The sequence below is a fragment of the Pseudophryne corroboree genome, chromosome 8 (genome assembly GCF_028390025.1).
Source record: "Pseudophryne corroboree isolate aPseCor3 chromosome 8, aPseCor3.hap2, whole genome shotgun sequence".
Lineage (NCBI taxonomy): Eukaryota > Metazoa > Chordata > Amphibia > Anura > Myobatrachidae > Pseudophryne > Pseudophryne corroboree.
In genome coordinates, this window is record NC_086451.1 from 443,488,567 (window position 1) to 443,507,410 (window position 18,844).

The following is an 18,844-nucleotide window of genomic DNA, read 5'->3' on the forward strand; positions in this document are numbered from 1 at the left end:
TATATGCAGCAGTAGGACCAGCCATACATAGTGCAGTGTATGTAATACATCAGACATATACAGGGCCAGTGATCACAGTAACCCGGTATATGCAGTAGTAGGGCCAGCCATACATAGAGCAGTGTATGTAATACATCAGACATATACAGGGCCAATGATCACAGTACCCCGGTATATGCAGCAGTAGGGCCAGCCATACATAGGTGGTCATTCCGAATTGATCGCTAGCTGCATTTGTTCGCAGCGCAGCGATCAGGCCAAAAAACTGCAGTTCTGTGCATGCGTATGCGGTGCAGTGCGCACGCGCGACATATACGGGCACAACGAACGATGCAGATTTGCACAGGGTCTAGCGATGCATTTCAGTTGCACTGATGGCCGCAGTGTGATTGACAGGAAGGGGGCGTTTCTGGGTGGCAACTGACCGTTTTCAGGGAGTGTTCGGAAAAACGCAGGCGTGCCAGGGAAAACACAGGCGTGGCTGGGAGAACGCAGGGCGGGTTTGTGACGTCAAATCCGGAACTGAACAGTCTGAAGTGATCACAAGCGCTGAGTAGGTTTTGAGCTACTCTGAAACTACACTAAATTTTTTTGCAGGCGCTCTGCGATAAAAACGTTCGCACTTCCGCTAAGCTAAAATACACTACCAGTGGGCGGTGGCATAGCGTTTGCACGGCTGCTAAAAACTGCTAGCGAGCGATCAACTCGGAATGACCCCCATATTGCAGTGTATGTAATACATCAGACATATACAAGTTCAGTGATCACAGTAACCCGGTATATGCGGCAGTAGGGCCAGCCATACATAGTGCAGTGTATGTAATACATCAGACATATACAGGGCCAGTGATCACAGTAACCCGGTATATGCGGCAGTAGTGCCAGCCATACATAGTGCAGTGTGTGTAATACATCAGACATATACAGGACCATTGATCACAGTAACCCGGTATATGCGGCAGTAGGACCAGCCATACATAGTGCAGTGTATGTAATACATCAGACATATACAGGACCAGTGATCACAGTAACCCGGTATATGCGGCAGTAGGGCCAGCCATACATAGTGCAGTGTATGTAATACATCAGACATATACAGGACCAGTGATCACAGTAACCCGGTATATGCAGCAGTAGGAGCAGCCATACATAGTGCAGTGTGTGTAGTACATCAGACATATACAGGGCCAGTGATCACAGTAACCCGGTATATGCGGCAGTAGGGCCAGCCATACATAGTGCAGTGTATGTAATACATCAGACATATACAGGGCCAGTGATCACAGTAACCCGGTATATGTGGCAGTAGGACCAGCCATACATAGAGCAGTGTATGTAATACATCAGACATATAGAGGGCCAGTGATCACAGTAACCCGGTATATGCGGCAGTAGGGCCAGCCATACATAGTGCAGTGTATGTAATACATCAGACATATACAGGGCCAGTGATCACAGTAACCCGGTATATGCGGCAGTAGGGCCAGCCATACATAGTGCAGTGTATGTAATACATCAGACATATACAGGACTAGTGATCACAGTAACCCGGTATATGTGGCAGTAGGACCAGCCATACATAGTGCAGTGTATGTAATACATCAGACATATACAGGGCCAGTGATCACAGTAACCCGGTATATGTGGCAGTAGGACCAGCCATACATAGTGCAGTGTATGTAATACATCAGACATATACAGGGCCAGTGATCACAGTAACCCGGTATATGTGGCAGTAGGGCCAGCCATACATAGTGCAGTGTATGTAATACATCAGACATATACAGGACCAGTGATCACAGTAACCCGGTATATGCGGCAGTAGTGCCAGCCATACATAGTGCAGTGTATGTAATACATCAGACATATACAGGACCAGTGATCACAGTAACCCGGTATATGCGGCAGTAGTGCCAGCCATACATAGTGCAGTGTATGTAATACATCAGACATATACAGGGCCAGTGATCACAGTAACCCGGTATATGCGGCAGTAGTGCCAGCCATATATAGTGCAGTGTATGTAATACATCAGACATATACAGGGCCAGTGATCACAGTAACCCGGTATATGCGGCAGTAGGGCCAGCCATACATAGTGCAGTGTATGTAATACATCAGACATATACAGGGCCAGTGATCACAGTAACCCGGTATATGCGGCAGTAGTGCCAGCCATACATAGTGCAGTGTATGTAATACATCAGACATATACAGGACCAGTGATCACAGTAACCCGGTATATGTGGCAGTAGGACCAGCCATACATAGTGCAGTGTATGTAATACATCAGACATATACAGGGCCAGTGATCACAGTAACCCGGTATATGCAGCAGTAGTGCCAGCCATACATAGTGCAGTTTATGTAATACATCAGACATATACAGGGCCAGTGATCACAGTAACCCGGTATATGCGGCAGTAGGACCAGCCATACATAGTGCAGTGTATGTAATACATCAGACATATACAGGACCAGTGATCACAGTAACCCGGTATATGCAGCAGTAGTGCCAGGAATACATAGTGCAGTGTATGTAATACATTAGGGGGAAGGGGGACAGCGATTGCTCTAATGCCCCCACCCCGATCGGCTTTTGGCTCATGAGCACACTGGCACACCACAAGACCTTCTTGTCTGTTAACACCCAGGTTTGGTTCATGCATTTGTTCCCAGCTGTAAAGCCCTGCGGACATTCTGGCGCTACATAAACAAATAAAACAAATACAAATGATTGTCTCTAGCGGTTGCTCTGCCAGGGATCTCATGCTTCTGGAGCAAATGTGTCACAAGTGTTAGTAACCCTACAAGTGTCTGCAAATATTATCCAGCGTTTACACAGAGCTTACGGCCACTTATGTACCCTAACTGTTTGATGAATGATTGTAGTTACATATTTACCGACACTTATACCCTGTGGGATTACCTTTCTGGTCAGCTGGACAGTGTTGTTAATAGAGATGTGCGGCGGGCACTTTTCGTGTTTCGTGTTTTGGTTTTGGTTCTGGTTCCATGCTCGTGTTTTGGATCTGGATTCGTTTTGCCAAAACCACCCTTTCGTGTTTTGGTTTTGGATCTGGATGATTGTTGAAAAAACATAAAAGCAGCTACAATCATGGAATTTGGGGGTAGTTTTGATCCTACAGTATTATTAACCTCAATAACATTCATTTCCACTCATTTCCAGTCTATTCTGAACACCTCACAATATTGTTTTTAGGCCAAAAGGATGAACCAAGGTGGCTGTATGACTAAGCTAAGCGACACAAGTGTGCGGCACAAACACCTGGCCCATCTAGGAGTGGCACTGCAGTGGCAGACAGTATGGCACTTAAAAAAACTAGGCCCCAAACAGCACATGATGCAAAGAAGAAAAAGAGGTGCAATGAGGTAGATGTATGACTAAGCTAAGCGACACAAGTGTGTGGCACAAACACCATGGGGCTTGCTGGAATTTGCCCAGATGTAATACACGCACAATATTGGTGGCACAGGATAGCGTACCCCTAAACACACACACGGCAAAACCTGTAAAATTAATTTGCTTAATAATAACCCTTTTATTTGGAGCTATTATAATAATATGCAGCACAGGCGAGCGTACCCCTATACCACACAGGGCAAACCCTGTAGAAATTATTTGGATAATAATATAAGTAATGTATATAACCCTTTCATTTGGAATAAATAATATACAGCACAGGACACCACCACTGGACTTATGGCAGCACAAGACACCACCACTGGACTGATGCAGCACAAGACAGCACCACTGGACTGGATTGATACAGCAGTATCACTGGACTTATATGGCAGTACCACTGGAATTATACGGCAGTATCACTGGAATTATACGGCAGTACCACTGGAATCATACGGCAGTACCACTGGAATCATACGGCAGTACCACTGGACATATACGGCAGTATCACTGGATATATACGGAAGTATCACTGGACTGGATTTATACGCCAGTACCACTGGATTTATACGGTAGTACCACTGGATTTATACGGCAGTACCACTGGACATATAAGGCAGTATCACTGGATTTATACGGCAGTACCACTGGACATATACGGCAGTATCAGTGGACTAGATTTATACGCGAGTACCACTGGACATACACAGCAGTACCACTGGACTGGATTTATACGCCAGTATCACTGGACTTATACGCCAGTACCACTGGAATTATACGGCAGTATCAATGGAATTATACGGCAGTACCACTGGAATCATACGGCAGTACCACTGGACACATACAGCAGTATCACTGGACATATACGGCAGTATCACTGGACTGGATTTATAGTTTTATACGCCAGTACCACTGGATTTATACGGCAGTACCACTGGACATATAAGGCAGTATCACTGGATTTATACGGCAGTACCACTGGACATATACGGCAGTATCACTGGACTGGATTTATACGCCAGTACCACTGGACATATACGGTAGTATCACTGGACTGGATTTATACACCAGTACCACTGGATTTATACGGCAGTACCACTGGACATATAAGGCAGTATCACTGGACTGGATTTATACGCCAGTACCACTGGATTTATACGGCAGTACCACTGGACATATAAGGCAGTATCACTGGATTTATACGGCAGTACTACTGGACATATACGGCAGTATCAGTGGACTAGATTTATACGCCAGTACCACTGGACATAGACAGCAGTACCACTGGACTGGATTTATACGCCAGTATCACTGAACTTATACGCCAGTACCACTGGAATTATACGGCAGTATCAATGGAATTATACGGCAGTACCACTGGAATCATACGGCAGTACCACTGGACACATACAGCAGTATCACTGGACATATACGGAAGTATCACTGGACTGGATTTATACGCCAGTACCACTGGATTTATACGGCAGTACCACTGGACATATAAGGCAGTATCACTGGATTTATACGGCAGTACCACTGGACATATACGGCAGTATACTGGATTTATACGCCAGTACCACTGGACATATACGGCAGTATCACTGGACTGGATTTATACACCAGTACCACTGGATTTATACGGCAGTACCACTGGACATATAAGGCAGTATCACTGGATTTATACGGCAGTACCACTGGACATATACGGCAGTATCACTGGACTGGATTTATACGCCAGTACCACTGGACATATACGGCAGTATCACTGGACTGTATTTATACGGCAGTATCACTGGACGTGTACGCCTGTATCACTGGAATTATATGGCAGTACAACTGGACATATACAGCAGGATCACTGGATTTATACGGCAGTACCGCTGAACATATACGGCAGTATCACTGGACATATACAGCAGGATCACTGGATTTATACGGCAGTACCGCTGGACATATATACGGCAGTATCACTGGACATATACGGCAGTACCACTGGACATATACAGCAGCACAGGGACACTACCACTGGACTGATGCAGGATAACACAGCACCACTGCAATGGACTGGACTTATACAGCAGCACTGGACATATGGCAACAGAGGACACCACCACTGTGACTGGACTGATGCAGCGCAAGACACTACCACTGTACTGATGCAGCACAACACAGCACCACTGGACTGGACTTATACAGCAGTGCTGGACATATGGCAGCAGAGGACACCACCACTGTGACTGGACTGATGCAGCGCAAGACACCACCACTGTCCTGATGCAGGACACTGAGGACGGAGACACGTCCTCTCTCTACACTCTCCAATGCCGGAGTGAAAATGGCAGCGCGTGGCTCCTTATATGGAATCCAATCCCCGCGAGAATCCGACAGCGGGATGATGATGTTTTGCCTCGTTCTGGTTTCCGAGTCAGGCGGGAAAACCTGAGCCAGGCTCGGAACCGGGCTCAGATAGTGAAGTTCGGGGGGGTTCGGTTTTCAGGGAACCGAACCCGCTCATCTCTAGTTGTATATAGCATGTCACAACAGTACAGTACACATTGGGTTTAACCCTCCGTTACTGCAGCCAAACCCTAACCTCCCCCTTAGTGCCTAACCCTAACCTCCCCCTTAGTGCCTAACCCTAACTTCCCCCCTTAGTGCCTAACCCTAACCTTCCCCTTAGTGCCTAACCCTAACTTCTCCTCCCAACCCTAACCCACCCTTTCACAGTCTATCCCTAACCCTCTCACCTGGTGCCTAACCCTAACCTCTCCCCAGTGGTGCCTAACCATAACCCCCTCTCCCCGCAACCTAACCCTAGACCCCCCCCCCCGGGTCGCGCCCAAACCTACCCCCTTCCCCCCCAGCCAAATCCTAACCCCCGGCTATACTTACCTTCGGGATCCCGGCTGCAGGTATTCCGGCATCGGATCCTGACCTGGTCGGGATTCCAGCGTTGATGTTCTGATGGCTGTTGGGATTCCGGCATCAGTACCGTTCACACAAGCACAACGCTACCCATGGACAACAGCTACATGCAGAAACCCAGGGTACTGCTGTCACACAGATCCCCCTGCACAGCATATCTGCACATGTAGCAGTGTAGCTTCTGCGCCAGCGCAGATCTCAAACCATCGGAGACAAGCAATAACATCGAGTTAGCGTACCTCTGTGAATCAGGCCCTGGGTTATGTAAAAGGGAAAAAATGAGCAACAAACTGGTGCAACCGGAACCCATAATTTTTCTGGGACTTTCTGGTTGCCAAAAGTTATTGCACCTTCTGCTGTAGCTACAAACTGTCCCAAGATTCCATTAACAGTCCCAGATTCTAAGGGGTAAATTTACTAAGACGGGAGTTCTATTTAAGATGGGATGTTGCCCATAGCAACCAATCAGATTCTACTTCTCATTTATCTAGCACCTTCTAGAAGATCATACCTGGAGTCTGATTGGTTGCTATGGGCAACATCCCATCTTAGTAAATTTACCCCTAAGATTTGTTCTAAGAAAAGTAGGGATGGCCATCGAATGAAGCCGGATCTGTCGATGGCAGCCAGGGCCGGTTCCGGGGCTTCTTGCGACCCGGGCGGCATTAGGGGGTGTGGCTTCATACAGGGGGCGTGGTCAGTTACGCCCCCTGTACTGTAGTAGGATGTGCGGTGCGCGATGACGTCATCGCGCACCGCACAGCAAAGGTCCTCTCCACGAAGGAAAACTAGACGCTAAGCGTCTAGTTCCCTTCGTGGAGAGGACCTTTGCTGTGCGGTGCGCGATGACGTCAACGCGCACCGCACATCATTACAGTTAAGGTCCTCTCCAGGAAGGGAAACTAGACGCGTAGCGTCTAGTTTCCCTTCACAGCGGGCAGCTACGCGTCTAGTTTCCCTTCACAGCGGACAGCGGGCAGCGGGGGGCACCACAGCAGCAGCGGATCTTGCCATGGTGCGGCGCCCTCCGGATGGCGCCGGCGCCCACCGGAAGGCGGCACCCCGGGCAAAAGTCCTGCTTGCCCGTGGCAAGATCCGCTACTGATGGCAGCAAATGATCATCATAAAACCATTGAAGGTTTGAACCATTAATGGGTGTCGCAGGGGAGGAAACATAGCAGTGGGACAATCACAGAATGCTGTGCGTAAAGAGGGTGGGACTAAGTGATGTGCCATGGAAAAAAAAAACATTGCCACTGAAAGGATATCAGCCTCTTCTTGTACCCCTCGATTTGATGGCCACTGACGTCAGTGAGAGCAATCCTTAAAATTACAGATTATACACGACACCATGTAATTAAGAATCACTCTCTGTTTATTGTTCATAACAATGGTATATAAGGCATCATTGTCTAGGGAGGGATTGGAATGTCCAGGGAGGGGTAGGCAAAAGTAAATACTTTATTGGTTTAACTTTACTGCATAGGAGGGATAAAACAGGCTACATGGGGGGAAGTAGGATACAGCCTAGTACTTCATCTAGGGGTGGTGATTTCACACAGTTCCCAACAAACTATGGGTGGAGCTATATTCATTTTATGCAATGCAAGCTAAATCCAAGGCAAAAGAAAAAGAAACAATATTTACACAATGCACAATGACAGAGGAGATTTAACCCTTCAATCCCCTCTTAGAATCATGATTGTTATACGACATGATTCTTCTGTAGAGCCCCCTTTTTTGTTTCTCCAATTTTTTAGATATTGAACATAATCATCGGGACCTTTGCTATCAGAGGAGGTGATGGGGCTAGTGGTAACATCATAATACATCAAGACTGTGTCAATACCTTTAGATGTGAGTTTCTTTCCACAGGGAATCACACAATAAACTATGAGACCTATAAAGATTAAAGTTATTATTATGAATATACTTATTTGCACAAGAGCCTGTTTCCAATTTTCAATCCACCCAAAATATTGGCTCCATGGGTTATCAACACCTGAATTTTTCTTAAGTTCTATGGATAAGGTTTCTAATTTGTTTATGGCTAAAGTAACCTTACCATTAGGACCAGTGTTGTCAGGAATATATGTACAACAGCCTTCCACCTTACTAATGTAAACACATGTACCGCCTTTTTCTGCTAGAATCATGTCAAGAGCCATTCTATTTTGGAAGGTCATTTGGGAAGTGGCTTCTAGCTGTTCAGCTATACCTTTAAGAGCATCTTTGGTATCATTAACAAATCTTTGTTGGTTATAATATATATAATTAATCCAGGCTACGTTTTTATTTACAGTTACTATAGGGAACAATGATTCAAAACCCGCAGCCACTTCATCTCTAGCTTTGAACTCATTTGGAACACCTCTTGGGACCCCTATAGCATCAATGTATACGTGGGGGTCAAAGCTACCTCCTGGGAGTGCTCTTTTCTTTCGATTAGCAGGAGTATTAGAGGGAGGAGTGGGGTCATCGGTGATCATTAGGAGTGGCATTATGACTTTGGCCAGGGCACACTCACCATACCATGGTGTGTCTAATTTACTTCTAAGTTTCATATCCCCACATATGTAATAAATGTCGCCTAATGATCTAGTTTGGTTGACTAAAACAGTTGTTCTTTTATTTGCACAATACCCTGGTGGGAAGGTTTTTAAATTTCTCCCTGTGGTGGTGTTAGATGTATAACAGGTATAGTTTCCAGGATATATGGTTATGGTGCTTCCTGGGTTGGGATTTTTTGACAATATGGGATATTCCCTTTTCCACATTTCGCACTGACTGTCATTTGTTTTGGTGTCATTAAAAAGGCTGAAAAAACAATTTTCCTGTTCTAGGGGTATATTAAGGGGCACTGTACCTAGGTGGGGCCTAGATTTGCCACAGACATAACAGTTACTTTTATTATGTTTGCTAGCACTATACTTCATCCATTCTAACCAGAAATTGATGTCAGAGAAACCAGTTTCAATAGCTAGGGTGTCTTTAAAGGTAGGATTGTTAACGGCCATCATATCCTTGAAGGTGGTTATATGAGGTTTCAAGAGGTTGGGGCGTGGTTTAGGGGGCTTGAGCTGGGCATACTTTTCATTGTTAAACATATCCTGTAACAAGAATGGTGTAAGGGATGGGTTTAAAAAAAAAGATTCACCTAGGACATAGGTGCCTGCATCAGTAGACTGGGGATGTTTTATGCTTAATATGAATTTACTATCACATCTGTTTTGTCTATGAAGGGTAAGACGGGTAAGCAGGGACTCACCATATTTGTCTTTTCTTGAGAGAGCCTCTTTGGGCTGGTATCCATAACTATGGCCAGAATTCCATCCCACTGATCCCCAATACGCACATTTATTTCCCCAATATTTACTAGTAACACAAATATAGGCTTCAGTGGGGGTATTACGTGTACCATACTGATCACACTGCCAGGCATAATGTTTGTTAAGACAGGGAGCAATGGTACAGAAATCTATTTTATAGGCGGCAACCTCAGTATTGGAGGAGTTATACCAAAATGTGTAGGTGCCGGATTTTTGTGTAATGTCTACTTCAGCTGTAGCTTGGCAAGTGAGGACCATTAGGATTATCAACATAGTCCCCAGGATAGAGGTAGGGGACAGGTTCCTCATCCTCCTCTGTTCTTCTGTCTTCGCTAGGTGGGAGGTCAGGGCTGTCTGCCCCCGTTTGTACCTCGCTGGAATCACTTGCTTCCCTCTCTAGGTCTGGTCTAGGAACCTTTTTCACTCGGGATGCATGGATCCAGGTGGGGCTTTCCTCTGTCAGGACTGCTGTTCTGGTTACTGCTACGACCTCTGTCTCTGGACCGTAGGTAAAGTCTCCTGGGCTCTTGTTCCTGGGGAGCACCTTCACCACGACTCTGTCTCCGACTTTAAAGGGGTGTGTAGGTTCCTGTGGATTCAAAGGGTTTTTACAAACAACCTCATGTTCAATTTCATTCAGTTTTATTATCAGGGACCTGACATACTCTTCTCTGATAAGTTCTAGATCTCCCTCCTGTATTACTAATGGTTTCTTAGCCCAAGGTGTAGGGAAGGGCCTACCCATTAATATTTCAAAGGGGGAGTAACCCAAAGTCTTTTGTGGTGTCATTCTAATTTCTGCCAAGATAATGGGAAGGACTTGCTTCCATTTGTGGAAGGTGCCTCCTGTGGCCTTCCTAAGCTTGTCTTTGAGGGTCCTATTCATGCGTTCTACGACCCCTGAACTCTGCGGGTGATACGGGATGTGGAACTTCCATTCCACCTGCAGGGCCTTTACCAAGGCCTGTGTAATTTTTGCTGTAAAGGCGGAGCCTTTATCACTATTGATTTGCAATGGGCACCCCCATCTGGGGATGATTTCCTGAGTTAGGATCCTAGCAACTGTCTTTGCATCCTCAGATTTAGTGGGGAATACCTCTGGCCATCGAGAGAACATGTCTACAATGACCAGGGCATACTCCTGTTTACCAGTACCTGGGATATGGGTGAAGTCAATTTGCAGGTGTGTAAAGGGTGTGGTGGGATATTCAAGATGCTGATGTTTTGCCTTGTCAGGGTTGTTGGGGTTGTTTCGCAGGCAAGTGATGCATCTACTGACATACTGATCTACTAATGACTTGGCATCCGTGACATAGAAATCATTACGTAAGAGTAAGGTAGTTGTTGCCTTACTGTGGTGTCCTATGCCATGGTAGTGAGCAATAAACAAGGGTGCACTGGACTGGGGTATACAAGGTTTCCCCTCTTTGCAGATTAATCCTGTTTTAGGATTCTTCTGCAAAACTGGGTAAGTCCAGTCAGCTAGGTCGGCAGTGGAGGCTGAGGCCTGTAACTGGGTGATCAGGTAATGGTTGTCGAGAGCTGGGGGGGTCATGATGGTCATGTGGGCCTGAGTGATGGGCTGTGAGGCTGCATGTTTGGCAGCAGAGTCAGCAAGGGCATTTCCAAGGGAGACTGCATCCTTCCCCCCGGTGTGTGCCCTGCAATGGAGGATTGCAATGTCAGAGGGTAAGGTTATGGCATGCAGAAGGTCAGAGATGAGTTGGGCATGTGATATGCCTTTTCCATCAGCTCCAAGGAAACCACGGCGTTGCCAAATGACCCCATGGTCATGCACGACGCCGTACCCGTATTTGGAGTCAGTGTAGATGGTGACTGGTTTATTCCGGTAAAGGTGACAAGCCCTTGTGAGAGCAATGAGCTCTGCAGCCTGTGCTGACTGGTAAGGAATGGGCTGTGCTTCCAGAATAATGTCAGGGAGAGTGACAATAGCATAACCCGCTTGGTACGTGGTGTCATTGGGTCTGCTACAGGAACCATCTACAAAAATGACATCCGCGTCGGGGACAGGGACAGGGGACATGTCCAGTCTGGGGGATGTTTCTGACTCAATGGAGGCTGAGCAGTCATGGGGTTCAGGAGGGTGGTCTTCAGGACCTTTGAGCCCCAGTAGAGCGTTGAGAACGGGTGCAGGACCTGAAGAGTTGGTGGCATACTTAATGGTGAGTGAGGGGTTGTTTAAAAGGAGAACCTCATATCCACTAAGGCGCTGAGCTGACATGTGTTGTGTGTGTAACCCTTTTAAAATGGTTAGAACATCATGAGTGGTGTGAAGTATTGTTGTGTGGCCTAGGGTGAGTGTGGTGGCCATTTCAGTTACCATTGCACAGGCTGCAAGTGCCCTGAGGCAAGCAGGCATACCTTGCACAGTGACAGGCATTACTTTGGAAAAAAATGCCACTGGGCGCAACTTTCCTCCATGAAACTGTGTGAGCACCCCCGCCATGGTTTTACAATTGTCCCTTGCAAACAAATGAAAAGGTAGTACATAGTTGGGGAGGCCAAGTGCCGGACTTTTCATTAACATACACTTTAAGCTTTCATATGCAGTTAACATTTCTTGTGACCATTGTACAATATTAGGTTTGTCTTTCAGTGTGGCTTGTCTCAAAATGTTATCATAATAGGAACAATCAGATATCCACTGTCTGCAGTAATTTACCATACCCAGAAAAGACAGCAGTTCTCTCTGGGTAGTTGGGGTGACCAGGCCCAATACAGACTGAATGCGCTGTGGACTGACTTTCCTTTCCCCCTGAGTGAGCACAAAACCTAAGTAATCCACATGCTTCTTACACCATTGCATTTTTGTTTTGGACACCTTGTGTCCACATTCACAGAGCCAGTTTAACAGTGATATACCATCCTCCCGGCAGGCCTCCTCAGTTTGACTACAGAGCAGCAGATCATCTGCATACTGTAGCAGGACTGAACCATGGTGAGGTTGCCAGGGCCCCAATGTGGCCTGGAGTACAATGCTATAGACAACGGGTGCGTCAATATAGCCCTGGGGTAAACGACACCAGGTGAGTTGCTTGCCCTCAAAAGAAAATGCAAAAAGTAACTGTGTCTGTGCATCCACTGGAATGCTAAAAAATGCATTTTTTTAAATCAATCACAGAAAAAATTGCAGCATCTGCAGGGATAGCTGAAATGAGTGAGTTAATGTCAGGTACAATGGGTGCTATGGGCACAATGAGTTGGTTAATTGCCCTGAGGTCTTGTACAAACCTTACACTACCATCTGACTTAGCAACAGGGTTGACTGGTGTGCAGTAAGGTGAGATTATGTGTCTGAGAATGCCTTGTTGGAGAAACTGTTGTATCATTGGTCTAAGACCTTCAACCTTCTCTTGTGACAAGGGGTATTGCTTTTGATAGACAGGTTGTGTGTCAGGTTTCAGGGTTGCTCTATATGGTGTGCAAGGAATGAGGCCAGTGTCATAGGGACCCTCCGACCATAGAGCAGGGTTCACTTTGTCAAAATCAGGTGTAATGTCTGTTGCCTCCCACACCGGTAGGTGTGGGGACTCGACCTCCAGGCCACTGCTAGTGGGTGAAGGGAGAATGGAGATTTCGAGTTTGCTAAGAAGATCCCTTCCCAGAAGATTAATTGGACATTCAGGTATTACAGTGAAATTGTGTTTACCCATATACGTGCCTCCCGTGGTTCTGACACTAAGGGCATCTGTCAGGTAAGCATCTGTGGGTATCCCATTGATTCCCATTGAAGGAGCAGTCTTTTCCAAATGACCATCGTACAGGTCGACACACAAAACACTAGTAGTTGCCCCGCTATCTACCAGGAAAGGGATTGCTCTCTTTCCTATAATCAAGGTTAGTAGCGGTGGGTCCTTCCAGTGTCTGGTGAGTTGGGCAAAGGCTGGGATACCCTCCTCCGGGCCCCGTCAGTGGGAGGGATCCTGCCAGTCAACCCGGAATCGGACATGATCCTGAAAGGGGTTGTTGTGTGACTGTCGGGGATGATCCCGGGAGGGAGCCGGAGCTTGGGGCTGTCGGTGGTTTTGTGGGGGACAAGGGCAATCCCTTGCCCAGTGATCGTCCCTTCCACAGTTGAAGCAGGAGGTTTGTTTCCTGCTGGCAGAGTCAGGGGGGTGGGGTGGCCTGGCTTGTGGGTTTTGATATCGGGCTGGATTGCGGGGTGGGCCAGTAAAGTGCTGCTGGCGTCTATCTCCCCGGTTTCTGTGATTTTGGTAATTATGAGTTGGGGCATTCTGCAAGGGTTTTTTAACATCAAAGCATCCTGCAGCTTCCTTTTCATATAAGTGCTTTTCAAATTCCTTAATATTATCAGAGGTCCAGGAAGAAACACCTTGCTTAACAGGGACCATAACAGATGGCAACAAGTTATTTACAAAGGTAGAAATTAGTAAATGGTCTGTATCTACAAGAGTAAGACCTGCATCTTCAGACCAACACTTTTTAAACCTCTTCCAAAACTCAGTGACAGTTTCAGTGGGCTTTTGTTTACATGCTACGGCAATAGGAAGAGAAGCCCGGGTTTTAAAAATCCCTTTCATATGGGTCTCAATTTCCGTCCACATCGCCTTTACACCGTCCTCAGTATTGAGAGGGTAGCGAACGGCATCGTTAAAGGTGGTAGGAGTGTTTATGGTGGGAATCTTTTTCCAATCCCACCCGTTGTAATGGTCTATAACCCCATCTATGATCAGCTTCATATCTTCTTGAGTATAGCTGCGTCCTGTGCAAGCCTTTTTCAAGTAAGCTATGCAGCCGTCAGGTGCAACAGTGGGTTTGGGACAGTTCTTAACAATTCTGTCCAAATCCTCTATTTCAATGGGTTTCTTTAACAACTGATCCCCTACTGTCATAAAGGGCAGGTGCTGGGTGGCGACACTGCTGGCATCAGCACTGTTTTCAAGGAAACCAGTGCCGGATCGCGTTATGGAGGGGGTAAGAGGGTGGTGAATGATAACAGTTGAGTCAGCGTTACGGCGGGAGGTGATTTGTTTGTTAGGAGTAGGGGCACTAGGGGCGGGGGTGGTTACGTCTATGTGGAGGGTACTGTCAGGGGGGGCTATTCCTCCTGAGCCTCCTTCTCCTTCCCCTTCCCCTCCTCCCCCTCCCCTTTGCATCGGCATTCGTGACAAAGCAACTGAGCCTCCTTCTCCTTCCCCTTCCCCTCCTCCCCCTCCCCTTTGCATCGGAATTCGTGACAAAGCAACTGCAGCTAACAGATCTGTGTCTTTTAAGGAGGGGTATAGGGGACTGTAGGGCGGAGGAGAAGAGTTTTTTAGAAACTTGTTGCTTCTAAATTCTTCAGCTTTGTGTAGTCGGGAAGTTACAGATTTTATTCTACGCTGTTTCTGCTTGATATTTTTGTCATACCAATGAGGTGCTATCGTGAGCCATTGCTCTCCTCCAGCGCGCATATATGTCATGTCCCATTGTGGGTCATGATCATACCACGGCCAGGCTTCCTTGTCTCCCAGACAAAGCCCTTTGATCATGTCCATATAAAATGGATAATTAATACCATCACGGGGGAATGGGCTGGGGCTGCCAACTTTCTCTGTCCACCCCGCTAAGTTATCTACCCAAGGGTTAACTAAATAATAATCTGTGGTGGAGTTACGGGCAACATATTCCTTACATGTTTCTCCTGGTAAAGGTGGAGGATAAATGACTGTCTTACTCTGACCCCCTCCCATAGTAAAGAATACAATCTACACCAGCTTTCTACGCAATTTCTACAACAACTTATAACAACTGTCTATGCAATATCACAACAAAAATGCAGTTTAAAAAAAAACCTTCTATACAATTTCACAACAAAAAGACTTTCTATGCATGCATTAGCTAACACCAGTTAATTAGTCATTGACAATATCACAATATTATCTGTATAATGAGAACATGAAATCTTTTGACGGGTACGCTTACCTTCGTACAAGATGTCAGAAAAAATACAGCGTTTTAAACAGGAAGCAAGAAAAGTGTTTGAGTAAGATATCTGGCAGACGAAAACTTACCAGCCGTCTGAACCAAATATAAGAACTTATCACACTACAAACATACAAGAATATATAGGCGATCAAATCGGGGTATTTTCTACGTTACGTATAGACCCCAGGTCTATTTTTTAAGTATCCCAGATACTAACGTCTTTGGAGAATTGCGCTTTTCTCAGACGTATCTTTAAGTCCCAGACATTAAAGATTATATGGTATCCCTGATACCTGTTTTATGGCTTTACATAAAACTACGTAATATTAAGTCCCGGACTTAAATATTACCTTGTCACGTGTTCCCGGAACACGGAGCGAGTTCAAATTCAGTGTTTGAACGCAATCCCTTACGGAAAAGACAGACAATGAATTCTCTATCTTACCGATTCGGGGGCGATCAACTGAATCCAGGACTGAGCCCCCACTTGAAAGGATATCAGCCTCTTCTTGTACCCCTCGATTTGATGGCCACTGACGTCAGTGAGAGCAATCCTTAAAATTACAGATTATACACGACACCATGTAATTAAGAATCACTCTCTGTTTATTGTTCATAACAATGGTATATAAGGCATCATTGTCTAGGGAGGGATTGGAATGTCCAGGGAGGGGTAGGCAAAAGTAAATACTTTATTGGTTTAACTTTACTGCATAGGAGGGATAAAACAGGCTACATGGGGGGAAGTAGGATACAGCCTAGTACTTCATCTAGGGGTGGTGATTTCACACAGTTCCCAACAAACTATGGGTGGAGCTATATTCATTTTATGCAATGCAAGCTAAATCCAAGGCAAAAGAAAAAGAAACAATATTTACACAATGCACAATGACAGAGGAGATTTAACCCTTCAGCCACCATTATACTGCTGTCATTAATGATGGAGAAACGGCTGCAGGGCTGCCATCAGAAATTGTGGGTCCCTGGACTGATAAAATAGACAGGCCCCCCTGAGGCTTCTCCTAATTGGCTGCCAGTCCGCAAGTTCTAAATGGCTTGCGGCCGGTGCCCGGCCCCGGGACTGGTGTCCTGGCAGCACTCTACTGATGGTGCCTCTGAACAGCTGACCACCACCATTGATGGCAAAAGCATCAAGCATTGATAGCAAACCATCGATATCTGTGAAGCATCAATGGTTGATGGCCATCCTTATGGAAAAGTCCCTGTTTTTTTCATATTGATCACCTGCACATTATGGACCTGAAGTGGTTGTGAACCCAGGCGCTTAATCGCTCACATTGGAGGCCATACTCTGATTGACATTCAGTTGCGATGATGATTGCGATGGTTGCATCTAAAGACGCATACCTCCCAACTTATGGAGGCGATGAGTCAGGACTTCTGCGCACCAGCGCCTAAAGTGAGTGTTTAAGTCCTTTCACAGATGTACACCAGAGGGAGGACGGGCTTGTAATGGTATTTGCAGCATCCAACCAAAGCTTGACACTTTACAATTATCTGGTAGATCTGGCTTGTTGGAATGAAAATCTGGTAATGGATGAAAGCAAATGATGGTAATGGATGAGAGCAAATGACAATCAACCATTTGCTCCCAAACACTAGAAAACGGACTCAACCTGTCATTCACACAAATTGGTTAAATTAAAGATGTTTTTTGCCCATTTTCCAGTGTTTGGGAGCAAATGGTAGATTGTTATTTGCTCTCATCCACAGTGGCGTAACTAGAAATTTTTCTCCCCCAAGCCAAAACATTCTCTGGTTCCCCTCCCCCCATAATTGTCACTTGTAAAGTGATGAATCTGCATGCGCCACAAAAGGGGGTGTGGCCTGAGACATTATGCCACATACCACAATGCCCGTGATATAGTATACTACACACCATAATGCCTGTGACACATACCGCAATGCCCGTTATACCCCATGCCACACACCGCAGTGCCCGTTATACATTATGCCACACACTGCAATGCCCCTGAGACATTATACCACATACCACAATGTCCGTGATATAGTATACCACACCGTAATGCCTGTGACACATACCGCAATGCCTGTTATACCCTATGCCACACACCACAATGCCCGTTATACATTATGCCACACACTGCAGTGCCCCTGAGACAATATACCACATAACACAATGCCCTTGATATAGTATGCCACACACCGTAATGCCTGTGACACATTATGAACACACCGCAATGTCCGTGATACATCATGCCACACACCGCAATGCCCATTACACATTAAGTCCTACAGTAAGGCTTCTAATTACTTTTAGATTACCTGCTCGTTGCCAGGGGTTTCATGCTCTTGGTTCCATGCACGGTGCCAGGGGTTTTCATGCTCAGGGTGTCATGCTCGTTGCCAGGTGTTTCATGCGGTAGGTGTTATGCTTGTTGCCAGGGGTATCATGTGCTGGGTTTTAAGCTTGTTGCCAGGGGGGAATATTCATTGCCAGGGGTTCATGCACTGGGTGTCATGCTCGTTGCTAGGGGGCAATGCTTGTTGCCAGGGATTTCATGAGTTGGGTGTTGTGCTTGTAACCAGGGGATAATGATTGTTGCTAGGGCTGTACTCCCAGTGCCACATATGCCCCCAGTACCAGATATTCACATATCCACAGTGCCAGATACACATATGCCCCCAGTGCCAGCTACACACATACCCCCAGTGCCAAATATGCCCCCCCCAGTGCCAGCTACACATATACCCCCAGTGCCAAATATCCCCCCCCCCCAGTATCAGCTACACATAAACCCCCAGTGCCAAATATGCCCCCACAGTGCCAGATACACATATACCCCCCAGTGCCAAATATGCCCCCCCAGTGCCAGGTTCACATATACCCCCCAGTGCCAGGTACACATATACCCCCAGTGCCAAATATGCCCCCCTAGTGCCAGGTACACACCCTCCCGAGTCCCCGGGCTCACCCGCTGCTGTAAGTTTTGGGAAGGACACGGAGGGCACAGTGCACGCCTCTCCTGTGTCTCCAGCGGCAGCGGCGTGTCTGTCAAATGAACTGCCAGTACGTGAGCCAATGAGAGCTCACGATCCGGCACTTCATATAACAGTCACGCCGCTGCCGCCGGAGACCTAGGAGGGATACACAGGAGAAACGCGCACTGTGCCCTCCGTGTCCTTCCCAAAACAGCAGCAATCGGCGGCGGCACCCCCGCAGCCCTGCGCCTCC